Genomic DNA, 15,132 nt, shown 5'->3' on the forward strand with positions numbered 1-15,132 from the left:
GTCTTTGGCCATTTCATAAAGCATTTAATAACTCCACAGAACAAAGCCTACTGACGGCATATAGAAGCATTGCATAATGCCAGTCCAAGGGTCACAAACCAGCTTGGGCTTCCAGGAGATTCACAATGTTGTCATACATTTGGCCTATGAAACAGATCAATTTACAAACCAAGGTTACCTGGAAAACCTAATTAATTGTGGCCCTTGAGGACCAGCATCTTTTATAAAATGGAGCTGATCATTGAAACCATTGTGACCCAACTTAATACAAATTGTCCACAAACCCCCCCCTCTCCAAAAAAAAACAAAACTGGACTGTACAGTCTAAAACCATATAGTCAGGAACCTAATGGTGGATTTGGTATTAACATAGGGTGCTTTTCAATATATATATATAAATGATCTGGAAAGGAATACGACGAGTGAGGTTATCAAATTTGCGGATGATACAAAATTATTCAGAGTAGTTAAATCACAGGCAGACTGTGATACATTACAGGAGGACCTTGCAAGACTGGAAGATTGGGCATCCAAATGGCAGATGAAATTTAATGTGGACAAGTGCAAGGTGATGCACATAGGGAAAAATAACCCTTGCTGTAGTTACACGATGTTAGGTCCATGTTAGGAGCTACCACTCAGGAAAAAGATCTAGGCATCATAGTGGATAATACTTTAAAATCGTCGGCTCAGTGTGCTGCAGCAGTCAAAAAAGCAAATAGAATGTTAGGAATTATTAGGAAGGGAATGGTTAATAGAACGGAAAATGTCATAATTCCTCTGTATCGCTCCATGGTGAGACCGCACCTTGAATACTGTGTACAATTCTGGTCGCCGCATCTCAAAAAAGATATAGTTGCGATGGAGAAGGTACAGAGAAGGGCAACCAAAATGATAAAGGGGATGGAACAGCTCCCCTATGAGGAAAGGCTGAAGAGGTTAGGGCTGTTCAGCTTGGAGAAGAGACGGCTGAGGGGGGATATGATAGAGGTCTTTAAGATCATGAGAGGTCTTGAACGAGTAGATGTGACTCGGTTATTTACAGTTTCGAATAATAGAAGGACTAGGGGGCATTCCATGAAGTTAGCAAGTAACACATTTAAGACTAATCGGAGAAAATTCTTTTTCACTCAACGCACAATAAAGCTCTGGAATTTGTTGCCAGAGAAGGTAGTTAGTGCAGTTAGTGTAGCTGGGTTCAAAAAAGGTTTGGATAAGTTCTTGGAGGAGAAGTCCATTAATGGCTATTAATCAATTATACTTAGGGAATAGCCACTGCTATTAATTGCATCAGTAGCATGGGTTCTTCTTAGTGTTTGGGTAATTGCCAGGTTCTTGTGGCCTGGTTTTTGGCCTCTGTTGGAGACAGGATGCTGGGCTTGATGGACCCTTGGTCTGACCCAGTATGGCATTTTCTTATGTTCTTAGTATCACAGACTTCATAGTAAAGGGAAACTTTGGATGTAGATTGATCACTGTACAGTACAGTTCAATATTAAACTCTGACCTGAATCATGCTAAGATTAGGATCTTTGCGTGGACACGCAGAAAGTAGTGGAGAGAATGAGACGGGATTTAAGGAAGCTGGAAGACCGGTCAAAGATATGGCAGCTGAGATTCAATGCCAACAAGTGCAGAGTCATGCATATGGGGTGTGGAAATCTGAAAGAACTGTATTTGATGGGGGGTGAAGGGCTGATGTGCACGGAGCAGGAGAGAGATCTTGGGGTGATGGTGTCTAATGATCTAAAGTCAGCGAAACAATGTGACAAGGCGATAGCTAAAGCCAGAAGAATGCTGGGCTGCATAGAGAGAGGAATATCTAGTAAGAGAAAGGAAGTGGCCATCCCCTTGTACAGGGCCTTGGTGAGGCCTCACCTGGAGTACTGTGTTCAGTTCTGGAGACCGTATCTCCAAATGGACAGGGACAGGATGGAGGCGGTCCAGAGAAGGGTGACCAAAAAGGTGGATGGTCTTCATAAAATGACTTATGAGGAGAGATTGAAGAACCTAAATATGTATACCCTGGAGGAGAGGAGTAACAGGGGTGATATGATACAGACTTTCAGATAATTGAAAGGTTTTAATGATCCTTGGTCAACAACAAACCTTTTCTGTTGGAAAAAAAAATCAGTAGAACTAGGGGCCACGACTTAAAGCTCCAGGGAGGAAGAGTCAGACCAATGACAGGAAGTATTTCTTCACGGAGAGGGTGGTGGATGCCTGGAATTCCCTTCCGGAAGAAGTGGTGAAGACTAAAACTGTGAAGGATTTCAAAGGGGCATGGGATAAACACTGTGGATCCATAAAGGCTAGAGGATGGGAATGAAGTGAAGAGCCATGGGGGGTGGATTACTGGAGTGGAGGCTACTACATGGTGATTACTACCATTACTCAATAAGCCTTCGCAAGGTTAATACAACTTCAACATTGCTCTCTGCTTCAACAGCAAGGGGAAATGTGGAAAAGAGAATTTGCATTCAGGCAACAACCATCAAGGACTGAACTTCACAATCTGGATAAACAAATAAGCATGGGGTAGCTTGCTTATTACAGTGATTACTACCCTAAACCAATTAAGCCTGATACATCACCTTGAATGCATATATAGCGTTGCTCTCTGCTTCAATGGCAGGGGGAAAAGGAGGAAATGTGGAAAACAGGATTTACATTCAGACAACATCCAACAAGGCAATGATCTGTGCAGTCTGGGTAAACAAGCATCGGGGTAACTTGCTTGATGCGGCAGTTACTACTCTTAACCATTAAGCCTTATGCTCACCTTTGATGCAACTCCAACATTACTATCTGCATCAAAGGCAGGGGATGGCAGGAAACTTGAATCAAACAGTTACCAACAAGGGCCCTGAAATTGGTGGTTGGTGAAACAGATACTTATGGGAAAATAAGTGTGGGAGCTTACTGGGCAGACTGGATGGGCCAATTGGTCTTTTTCTGCTGTCATTTCTATGTTTCTATATATGTTTAAGGAGAACAGACTTAAGATAACACATGATAGTGCTGAGAACTTCCAAGAGTTCAAGAGTACAGAGTAACTTTGGTCAGCAATCAAAAGGAACCTTTGAGAAGGCAAATATTTTTGTGTAAGGCAGGTTAAGAAATAGATAAAACTTACAAAAACAGATACAGTTCTCAGAACATAAGCAGTTAGTCAAGTTTTCAGGAAATGCACAATGAATATGCATGAGAGAGATCTGCACGCACTGTCTCCACTGCATGCAAACCTAGCTTATGCATATTTATTGTGGATATCCTGAAAAAACAGATTGGTTGGAATGAATTGAAATCACTGCTCTAAGGAGATAAAGCAAATAAAGGCAACGAAATTACCATTCAAAAAATATAATAAATAAAAAACAAACTATAACAGACAGGTGGGTAGGCAAAATTATGATGGAAAAACAGAAAGGCCACACCAACTGATTAGAAGTACACAAAGCAGTGCCATGCAGAAGGTTCCCAGTTCAAACCCCCTAGTTGGGTCTTCCACTCCCCAGGTTGGCTAGGGATGCTGAGAAAACTGAGGGGAGAGCGTTCATGTCATTGCTTAAGGGTGACATCTAGTGGCTGGACACAGAGCCCATATTAGTGCAGTTCCAGGAAGAGCACTGATGGCTAGGGACCTTCATTTTCAGTTTTTATGTTATTTTCCTGGGAATTTATCAGTGTTTATTATTAAGGAACAAAAATGGGAGAAAAATGTGGAAAACAAGGAGTCCCCTTCTTCCGTTGAATCATCTCCCATTTTTGTTTGCTATAAAATACACAAATTCCTGTGAAAATAAAGTAAAAACTGAAAATAAAGGTCCTTACCAACACTATCCAGTGACCAGACTAGGAGTGTTCGGGGGGGGGGGGGGGGGGGGGGGGGGGGGGGTGGGGGAGGAGGAGAGAAAACATGGAAAAATAATCTTCAGGTCATCGAAAATGAAGGCTAGTGGTACCTGATCCCCAACCACAGTGCCGACTGAGCTGGAAGGAGCAAGAAGCTGCCAAGTAAAAAAAAAGCACAACAAAGGTCTAAATGGAGGAAACAATTGTCCAAACTGATAAGAGGAGATAAACCTTCTTTTGATATCTAAGTGAGAAGCAAGGTTATACACAGAGGACTGGCAAAAGCCAGGAGCCTTACAGTGTTCTTTGCTCAGTATTTAAAGAAAGGGAAGTGATGGATCAAAGATGGAAGTGACAAGGATAAATGTGAAATGATTACGAAGTAAATTACAAAAAGGAGTAGAGCTGGTGGTACCGGAAGCACTTACACATGAACGTGGAGAAAGCCATGGGGCCCCCTGGTGTACACCCCCCCGGATACTGAAGCTCTGTTAAACTTTTTCCTTGAAGACTGAGAAGTTCTGAGGGGCTGGAGGAAGGCAGATGCAACTATTTAATTAGATTCAGCTCGCATGTGATCATTGGTAGCTCAAGGTGAGTTACATTCAAGAACAGCAGGTATTTCCCAGTCTTCAGAAGGCATACAATCTAAGGGATATATTTTCCTAGCAGTACTAGGTGTTTGCCACGCAGTAAACACTTTAGCCATACAAGCGCTATTCCTCAATAATGCAAGTATGCAAAGCGGCTCATTACTAGGCAATACCATACAAATAAAAACATGGCTTACCTGAAAAATCACAAGCTGTGTTATTTTCTGAAAAGTTAGCTATAGCTCAGGAACGGTAGCTAACTTTCCCCAGGAGCACTGAGATGCTAACTCACTTCCTGATGAGTCCAGGGCCATGCTTTAAAGGGTTCTAGCAGTAAAGGCCAAATCCATGAAGGTCTCTCGAGACTTTGTCCCACTCCTCACAGACCCATAAAGCAGCAGAAGTGAAAAAAAAAATATAAACTGTGAAAGTTTGAGGTCTGAAGCCAGGTCTCATCACTCCCTAAAGTCCCTCCACTTTCAACTGGGTTATTAGACACACGGAAGATAAAAGCAACTTACCCGAATATCACATATAGCCAGGCAACCTCCTGCCCCAGAATTCTCCTAATTCCTAGTCCAATGCTTTAACAACCAGGCCATTCCTCCTCCCATGCTTTTTTTTTTTTTTTATTGAGGCATTTGTACAGTGCTCTCAACTACAGGATGCTTTACAGCTAACTCCATAAAAGGTATGTCCATGCCCCAAAGAGCTTATGATCCAAGTGGGTCCCAGAGATACTGACTTGCCTAAGATCACAAAAAGCATCAGTGGGGAAAAGTGGAATGTGAACCCTTATTCTAACCACTGGGCAACCTCCTCTCCCACTTAATCTGATCTTGCAAAGCCAGACAGCTTCTTCCAGAGTTACATTATTTTAGTAGTCCCATTCACCCCTACCCGGTCTGGCACTCTTTTTCACGAAAAATGGACTCTGAGACTTTCAGGTTAAAGCACCGTTTAGCTTTTAATTCGTACGCTCTATGGTAACACTACTTATTTATTACCGGCCTTTCTTCTTTCCAGCTTGTTGTAAGCTTCCAAGTTCTCTCTCCCTGTTGATTGTAACTTTGACTTATTCCTTCCTTTTGTTATCTTTCGTTTACTTGAATTGTTACTCCAGTTATTCCCTTGTTAAATTGTAAACCGATCCGATATAGTTATTTACTATGAAGGTCGGTATAAAAAACTGATAAATAAATAAATAAATAAATAAATAAATAAATAAAGCCCATTCAGGATCATAGTCCAATACCACAGCAGCTCAAAAGAAGCGTAAAATGCATTAGCTGAGGAGTTCCAGCTGTGCAGAGGTGCATTCAACCAGTGTTTCTCAGCAAATCAGGATCTCTCAAATGAATCTTCAATGCTGAAATACATATTTGTATGCAGTGTCTCTGCTGAATGCAGATGAAACTCGACAGACTGGCCAGGTGGACTCAGAGGACTGGGTTGAAATCCAATGTATTAAACCAGTATGTAATTATATTAAAATTCTGTGGGGCATCACCGGTTATGATCTGAAACTTGGTGGTGAAAGTTTCTGCTACACCTTGATCAACGGGGGTCATTTATTTGTCTTCACACGTTACACATGAGCACTGTAAAAACAAGATACACAGACACTGCCCCCCTCTATTTGCTCAGTTGGCATTAGGAAAATAAATATCCCAATGCAAGATTTATTTTGACAAACTGATCTTTCCTTAATGCCTGTCCAGTAATAACATATGGGACAATAGGTAGAAAACCACAGACAAGCAACTACTGATTATAAAAACCACAAAAAGAGGTCAAAGAAAGTCAAAGCTATCCAATAAGCACTAGCAAGCCTTCAAAGTGTTTTTTAACACACCAAAAGCTAACACAGTGCCCTACATTTCTATAGACTTTCACAGGCAGGCTGACTTTTACACCTCTCTATAAAGGATACATTTAACTAGTTTTGAAAAGAAAAAACGTGCATTCCTCTTGTAAGCCAAGGATACCTTTAAGCAATGCACCACCGACAGCTCACCTGCAGCTCCTTCTTCAAGTTATTATGAACACATACAAATCCGTTCGGCTCTTGGAAATCGCTTTATACTACAGAGGGATTTAAAAACTCACTGGACTGGTATTACTGTGTGTCATTATATCCTGGACTTCATTCCTAGCCGATTCCAAGCCATTGAGGCATTTCATGCAGTTAATGAATATCTGGGGAAGCACCCAACACATCCAGAACTTTTAAAAGGCTGAGTAAGTGATGCTGTGCCAAAGCCCAGAACCATCCTGAGCTGGTTTCAGAGGTCTTTAGGTCTCAAAGAATGCGAGCACACTGCTTTCAGCTCCCAGCTTAAAATATAGGGTGGATCGCTCTAGCACAGGTTAGGGGTTATCTGGACTTGCTGGTCTGGGGGCAATACTCAGCCACAGGTGAGTCTTGTGTTTTCGGGCTACCTCATTTTCTATTTTTGTCATTTCTAGATAAAGGTGCTCACTCAGGGCATCCTGTCAGCATTTTGTTTTTTAAAGGAAAAACTAAATAAAATATTATTTTCAAGAATGCATATTTTCAAGAACAAAAGCTTTACTTTCAGAAAATCCAATCCAAAACCAGGAAACATGTTTTTGACATCCAACTACTAGCGAAGCATTCTGCTGGAAGGGAGATCCTAACTTAGTCCTGCTAACCAGTCTTGTCCAAAGAGCTGGGAGTCAACATGGACATCATCAATTCAAGACTCAAGCTTGTTCAGATATACATTTTCATTAGTTTAGTAGTAAGCAATCGCAAAGTGTCAGCCTGGCATTAGAAACATGCATAGCGCTCAGATATCTTCTGTTTAGCCACTAAAATGCCCAGCTGCAAGGGGATATGGGTCTGTGCACTAGACACACAGTGTCACTTCATGACTTCATCTTGATTGACAAAATAAAAAGTGTCGGTTAACGCAAATCATTTCTTCTACAAGTTTACTGTTGCTCTTCGTACTAAAAATTTAGTTATTTTGAAAAAGTGTTTTTAATCTGCCTCTCTTCCTCTCCTTCGCCTACCGAGGCAAATAGGAAGTTTTCAGCCTCTTACAGCAAGTTCTGTTTTCAGATGGCAGGAGAAGGAAGAAGTGGAAAAGAAGAATCAAAATCTATTTATCAGTGTTATATGCTTAGAACTGTTCTCATTAGCCAGAACATATTCCCCTAACATGGAATGCTGCTCCATCTCATGCATTTTGGTCAAAGGTGGTTGGACACACCCTTTTGTCAATTTGCAGGCACTCCCCTTGGGAGTTCAGGGACCAAGTTGTGACCCATGGTTCTAGGGTTTGGGAGTGGGGAGGAAAAAAAATAAAATCTTTCCATGCCCTTAGGTATGTGTGACCTGCTCTGGTAACTTCCAATGTAAACACCTGAGAAAAATACATTGTTTTACTGGGGTGTTAGGTGCAGACGATATACTAGGATACAGAATAAACCACAGAGAAATCTAAAATCTAGACAGTCAATAGTCACACAGCCTCAGACATCCTCTGCACTAGGGAATCCTTTACAAACTCCCTCACAGTGCGCTCTTTACTGATGCTCCCCACCCCTGGGACTTCCCCTGTACTTGTAGCTGCTTTATCTACACACATTTATAGTCCCAACTGGGAATCCTTCTGAACTGTTACAAAGCTCACGCCCACGCCTCTTAAGCAGCAACTCTGAAGCAGTTTTACGAGCCTGGCATCCCTTCCTCCAAATCCAGCCTGCAACTCCACTTCAAGACAGACAGGCAAAGGAAGTCCTTCAGCATGGATGGACCAACTCCTCTTTCACCATTCCCTGCCTCTGGTTCTCTCTCAGGATCCTCCTCAGATCCTAAGACCTGTCACCAATCCTAGAGGCCTGGGAACTCCACCCCCTGGAGTCTGAGCCATCTTCCTAGGATGGAAGACTGAAAGAAAGAATATGAGCAAAGTGGGCTTATAAAGTGTCATAGAAGCACATTCCTTGTCAGATTCCTCCCACTGGGCATGTCTTATAACCCCTACATTCCTATTCTCTGACTTCTTACTTCAGTGTCTATGGAGACAGAGATACAAGTACGGGACACTTTGGGTCACCCTTGCCCATGCACGCATACATAAATAAATAAAAAAAAAAAAACAACACATCACCTTTCAAAATAAGCAATACAATTGGCATAAAGTTAGAGTCTCACTAATTTGTGGATATTATTCCAGAGAAGTCAGTTTCCAGTGAATGGCTGGATATATCAGGGACCTGAAGGGCTGTTGAAAAATCGGATAATCACAGTTCTGCCCAACTCTGAGTAACCTTGGACAAATCACTATTTTCTTTTGGCCCGGTTTGTGCAAATACATGACAGAATGATAATAGATTCCTTCTTCACATTTTGGAGGCTATCGTGTAGTATGGAAGGCCAGATGAAATACATGGCCATGTGAAGATTAATGATGGCTATACACGTGCTTATGGGAGCCAACTCTCCAAAAGGACTGGGGAGGTGCTGAACAACAGAAATTTCCCTTCCCTCGGCAGAGTAAAGGAGTTTGCCTAAGCACCTGCAGAGCTGGCACCTATGTCCGTTTTTAGGTTCTAAAACACACACATGCATCTGATCCCTATTGTGCTGTGCAAATTCTCTTTATCTAGCATTTGACCATTCAAAAATCTACCATAATCATGCTTGAGCAATTCAGAGTGATTAGGGAAAATTTGAACACAAAAATTTAACAATCTGCTGTATCAGACTTTTTTTTTTCCAATCATTTTTAAAAGGGCCATCATATTTCAGGGCATTAAGGCCATAATTTAAACCACCTAACCCTCCATTTTAATGTCTATAATCCAAAAATTATTATTTTTTTTAATTTTAACTGATAAATAGTCCAAAAACAAAAAATCTAGATTATCCAAAAATAAATGTTAAAATTGGTGAAGGGGAATACTTTTTCTGGAGACGTGGTTCATTGAAGGTGAATTATAGGGAAAATTTGACCCAGTTTTCCATGTTCTGCAAATAGCAGAACATGCTTTCAATTAAATGACACACAAGGCAATAATACTGGGTCTGATGTGTATTTACTGACATTTGATTTTGACCATACCAAAATGGACATTAATTAAACAGAACTACTCTATTCCAAATACATGCTATCTTTAAGAAAGCATTTGGAAAGGCTCTGTGAAGGAAAAAGGGAAATCTATATACATTTCTAACCTTGGAACATACAAATACATTATTCCCTGTCATTGGACGCGCGTTTTCCCTTACCCCTTATTCAGTAAGGGGCGGAAAACGCACGTCCAATCCGCCGAACCTAATAGCGCCCTCAACATGCAAATGCATGTTGATGGCCCTATTAAGTATGCCCGCGCGATTCAGTAAGTAAAATGTGCAGCCAAGCCGCTCATTTTACTTTCAGAAATTAGCGCCTACCCAAAGGTAGGCGCTAATTTCTTCGGGCACCGGAAAGTGCACAGAAAAGCAGTAAAATCTGCTTTTCTGTGCACCCTCCGACTTAATATCATGGCGATATTAAGTCTGAGGTCCCGAAGGGTAAAAAAAGTAAGAAAAAAAAAAAAAAATTGAAGTTGGCCCATGGCTGTCGGGTCGAAAACTGGACGCTCAATTTTGCCAGCATCCGGTTTCTGAGCCCGTAGCTGAGAGCGGGCTCGAGAACCGACGCTGGCAAAATTGAGCGTCGGCTGTCAAACCCGCTGACAGCCGCCGCTCCGGGCCAAAAGGAGGCACTAGGGATGCACTAGTGTCCCTAGCGCCTCCTTTTGCCCGTTTCTACCGCCTGACCTAATTTAAATACTGCATCGCGTGCACAGGCGAATGGCCTGTGCGCGTGCTGGGAGAGCGGGCTCTCCCGCGGACTTTACTGAATCGGCCTGTTAGGCTCTTACCAGATAGAAGTACATAGTGCAACCATATCTTTCTGCGGGCATAGGGCATAAAGATATGACGATCTTGTTTGTTTGTGACCTTTGAAATAAAGTACAGCCTGGTTCCAGTATCTGCTTGGCAGGCATGCTAACATTTCATATAATGGGACAGATATTAACTAATGGTTCATCTAAATTCAGGAAGCTTTTCTCCTTTCAATAAAAAGTCCACTTTGCATTTCTGGTACAATCATCAACTGTAGCAATTCTCACCGATAATATTGCAACTCAGTAAGGCGAAATCAACCATTAAACTTTTTGATAAAATATATTAGTACTGGACTTCTAACTGCTTGGCTCAGTTTTAACAGGGCAAAGTACATAAACTGCAAAGCATTAAAGAGAATCTCCTTACCCTTGATTTTCTCTCTGAGGTATTTTGATACTTACTTGGTGCCTCATTTGACAAAAAAATTAAAACATTTTAATGAGAATTCAAATGGTGAGAGAAGGGTGGCCATTTCAGTTATTAACGGCCTTAAACTCCCATGATGCACTGTAAGTAGTGATGTCATGCCACTACATGCCTTGAAATCCTAGTCCATTTCTGCCTTTCACCTCAGTGCAGTCTGATTTTTCTTTGTTCTACAGAATGCCTTGAGATATATATATATATATATATTAGAATCAAGATTTTAGTCCATTCACAAAAACAGAGCTTGGTTGCCAGCACTGCACATTTCTCAGAAAGAATCAATGATCAACAATGCTTTTGGGGATACCAGGGCTTCTTCTGAAATGAAGCCAAAGCAAAACTATGGAAGATGATGAAAACAGATCAAATTGGAACAGCAAAATGTGGGAAATGCCAGGAGAAAAGCAATTTGTTTTATATGTTATGTAAGCCATGTCAAACAAAAAAATAAATATTGTGGTAGATCCTCTTTTAAAAACAGCCAACACAACAGGTCAGTGGATCATACTAGAGTATTGAAAGATATCTAGGCTTGATCCCTAACTAAGCCACCTCCCTTTGGGCATGATAAAACAGTGAGAATAGAACAAGTAATAGAGGTAAAGATAGCAGATGCACCTGTAAGAGTTATTCCAACCTTAGGATGGCAGAATGAACTATTGAACTATATAAGCGGTGAAGACTAAAATGGTAAAGGAATTCAAAGGCGCATGGGATAAACACTGTGGATCCATAAAGGCTAAAGGGATGGGAATGAAGAGTAGAGCCATGGGGGTGGCTTGCTGGAATGGTGATTGGCTACTACCTGGTGATTATTACCCTTACTCAATAAGCCTTCACACGGTTAATGCAACTCCAACATTGCTCTCTGCTTCAACGGCAAGGGGAAATGTGGAAGAGAGGATTTGCATTCAGACAACAACCAACAGGGACTGAACTACACAGTCTGGGTAAACAAATAAGCGTGGGGTAGCTTGCTTATTGCGGCGGTTACTACCCTGAACCAATTAAGCCTGATACTTCATTTTGAATGCATATACAACGTTGCTCTCTAATTCAACAGCAGGGGGAAATGTGGAAAAGAGGATTTACTTGCTTGATGCGGCGGTTACTACCCTTAACCATTAAGCCTTATGATTTACCTTTGATGCAACTCCAACATTACTCTCTGCATCGACGGCAGAGGTGGCAGGAAATTCGAATCAAACAGTTACCAACAAGGGCCCTGAACTTGGTGGTCTGTGAAACAGATAAGTATGGGAAAATAAGCGTGGGAGCTTGCTGGGCAGATTGGATGGGCCATTTGGTCTTTTTCTGCCGTGATTTCTATGTTTCTATGAACATGATTCTAAGCATCCTCAGAATAAAAAGTTGAGAGTTGGAGTACTTTACCTCACTGCTGGTAGATACGCTTGCATTTAAAAAAAAATAAAAAAATAAAACATACTACCCTAGCCTGCTTTGCTTTCTAACGTAGGAGAAAGGACTTTTCAGAATTTGACTTATCAGTGGGAGGATAAAACAAGTAGGCTATCTTTGACATTGCTACCTCAGGCGTTATTGCTGAGCTACAGATCCTCATCCTCTAACCCTCCCCTGCCTCTTCAAACAACTCCCCCACACCTAAAATGAGATATTGTCACCAGAAAAAAGTCAGGGACAATACAGACTAATATCTTGGGGAGAAAAAAAAAAAAAGACAGGAGCTGGGTAAATGGGAGAAACATAGGCCACAGGTGGAAGGCAGGGGGGGGGGGGGGGGGGGAGTTGGAGAAGATTAGACATTTGATGAATTCATGCCATGAACATAAAACCAAGTATGTCAAGAGGTATAGAAATGGAGAACTGTGATAAGAGTTTTACTTTTTCAGTTTGTGGTGCATGAGTGCACCACTGAATGCACTACAGAAAGGTGTGATTTTAAACTAGAATTACAAACCTGCCAGTATTTAAGATAAAGTCATTTATTAAAGGTTTGGCAAAAGCTCCTTTCTAAAAAAATAACCACAAACCAATTTAATTTTTGAAGAGTTTCTTGATATTTTTGTATGCTCTTAAGGTTCACTAACAGAAATTGAGGAATCTAAGATAACACTGCCAATAAAATGTTAACAAAAGTTTAAATATTTTCCAGAACTTAACAAAATGTAAAATACACGATAGGTGAAAGTACCACTTCCATTCTTTCACCAGAATCAAAAAAACTCAGCTTGTTTACATTTTACTATCTAAATGGATTCTTTTGTGGGTAGTAGTAATTCTTATAGCACATCAAGAAGGTATTGTACATTAGCTCCATTGTCAAATAGACATCAATTATACAAAAGGAAATTAGTACACTTTTCTCCCAAGCACAAAAAATTGCAGATAGTGGATACTTCAGACATTCATTCTTAAAATCTAGAAGATTACTGGATTTGTATATTGACAGAATTCCATCTAAAATCATTTTTCCTTCTGTGTAAAACTGTTTCCTCTCTATGCATTTACACTAAAGTATTTAATTTAGCTAAACAAACATATAAGCAGGTGAGCAAGTTTCAAATTATTATTATTCGTCAGCTACGCCAAGACAGAATGGACTAATCAAATGTACAGACTACAGTGTATATCGATAGAAATGCTGGCTTTCAGTTTACTTATTTTATTTAAGCATTTTATATACCGTCGTTCCAAAAGACGATCACAGCAGTTTACAAAAGCAACATTCACATTAAAGGTCAACACAACATCAAACATGTTACCTGGATTGTTAAATTAGTAATTTGTGGTAAATAAGTTCCTTTTACATGACCTTCACCTGGTAGTCAGTAAGTTTTCTTAATGCTCATTATGTCTCTTAGTGATTGTCAATCGTTCAAAGGATAACTGTGTAGTTTTCTAAGTTGTTTTATGTTAGGTCATATGCATTTTTGAAGAGCCATGTTTTCAGCTCACGTTTGAAGCTCTTTTTCTTATCAGACGTAATGACTTGGGTACAGAGTTCCACAACTTGGGGCCCTGCTATAGAAAAACATTTGCTCTATTATTTGCATCGGATGAGTGCTCCCTGGTATAGGTACAGTTAATAGTCCTTTGTTTTGTGATCTTAGTGATCGTTCTGGTGTATGGTTGCTTAATAAGCAGGAGTTTCTGCAACTGATTATGTTGAAAATTAGTGTTAGTACTTCATTGTGGATTCTTGATTGTTCTGGCAGCCAGTGTAGGTTTATCAGCAGTGGGGTGATGTGGTCAAATTTCCTTGTCCCTAATAGCCTTGCTGGGGCATTTTGTAGTAGCTATAATGGTTTTAATAGTCCTGAAGGTAGGCCTAGTAGAAGGGAGTTGCAGTAATCTTAGTATTTGTAAAACAGATCGGAAGTCCTGGAATGTTAGTAAAGGTTTCAGCCGATGTAAGATTCGCAGCTTGCAGTATCCTGTTTTAATTACTTTGTTTATGTGCTTTTTTCATTGTCATGTGCTCACTGTTCTGGGTTCCTAGATCCCATACTTGTTCAGAGGGTGTGATGAGAAAGTTACCCAGGTCTAGTGGTGGCGATTTAATTATAGACTGGTTTCTCCTTTAGCCATATGATTTCAGATTTTTTTTTAGTATTTAGTGTTAGTTTAAGCTGAGATAGCTTTTGTTGTATTGCCTTCATGTATGTTGAGAGTTTTGATGCTTTATTTTCAATTGATTTGGCGACAAGAATATAGAACTGTAGGTCATCAGCGTATAAGAAGTTGATTCTTAGTTCTGCTAGCAATTTGCATAGAGGAAGCATATAAATGTTGAAGAGTGGTCGAGAGTGCAGAGCCTTGGGGAATGTGTCAGATAAGTGGTTTCCCAGTTTGACTTGGAAAGTTCTACCAGCTAGGAAGGAGAGAAAACGAATTGAGTACACTTCAGTCTATTCCAATTTTTTTCATCTCTGATGGCATAGCAGGGAGTGGTTGACTGTGTCAGATGCTGCTGCTGTTAAATCTATTAGTACCGAGATATAGGATTTATCATTGTCAAACGCCTGTAGCACATGGTCCATTAAAGATGAGTACATTTTCTGTTGAGCAATCTTTTCTAAATCTGAATTGATTTGGGTATAGTTGGTAATCGCACCCTCCAGTATGACTAACTCTTCAAAAAAAAAAACCAAAAAACAAAAACAACTTTTCCTTGTTCCCTTTCCAAACCCTTCCACGCTGAACTCCCTCCTCTCTAAATGGCATGCCCAGACAGTGCTGGGAACCCTTGGAAGCTCAGGGGCTTGAGCTAGCGTGATGGCCTTCTCTAAGCTGCACTACTCAGCAACGCCTTCTAGCCAGCAGAAGTTGCATCTGTAGCAGCAGTTA

The 15,132-nt window shown here is 40.7% G+C and overlaps 1 protein-coding gene across 5 annotated transcripts in view; it reads right to left on the reverse strand.

The window, feature by feature from the left end:
* Window positions 1-15,132, reverse strand: part of PLXNB2 (plexin B2) — a 503,243-nt gene that overhangs the window by 375,075 nt on the left and 113,036 nt on the right. Inside the window, exon 1 of one of the 5 annotated variants that reach the window (XM_029617390.1) lies at window positions 6,466-6,563. The exons of 3 other annotated variants lie outside the window; for them this stretch is intronic. The gene's annotated coding sequence lies outside the window, so the exon portion shown is untranslated. Of the gene's footprint in view, window positions 1-6,436; window positions 6,564-15,132 lie in introns of those variants that run through there. One more of the 5 variants, XM_029617389.1, reaches the window with a different exon arrangement.

Source organism: Rhinatrema bivittatum, chromosome 9 (assembly GCF_901001135.1).
Source record: "Rhinatrema bivittatum chromosome 9, aRhiBiv1.1, whole genome shotgun sequence".
In the NCBI taxonomy this organism is placed as follows: domain Eukaryota; kingdom Metazoa; phylum Chordata; class Amphibia; order Gymnophiona; family Rhinatrematidae; genus Rhinatrema; species Rhinatrema bivittatum.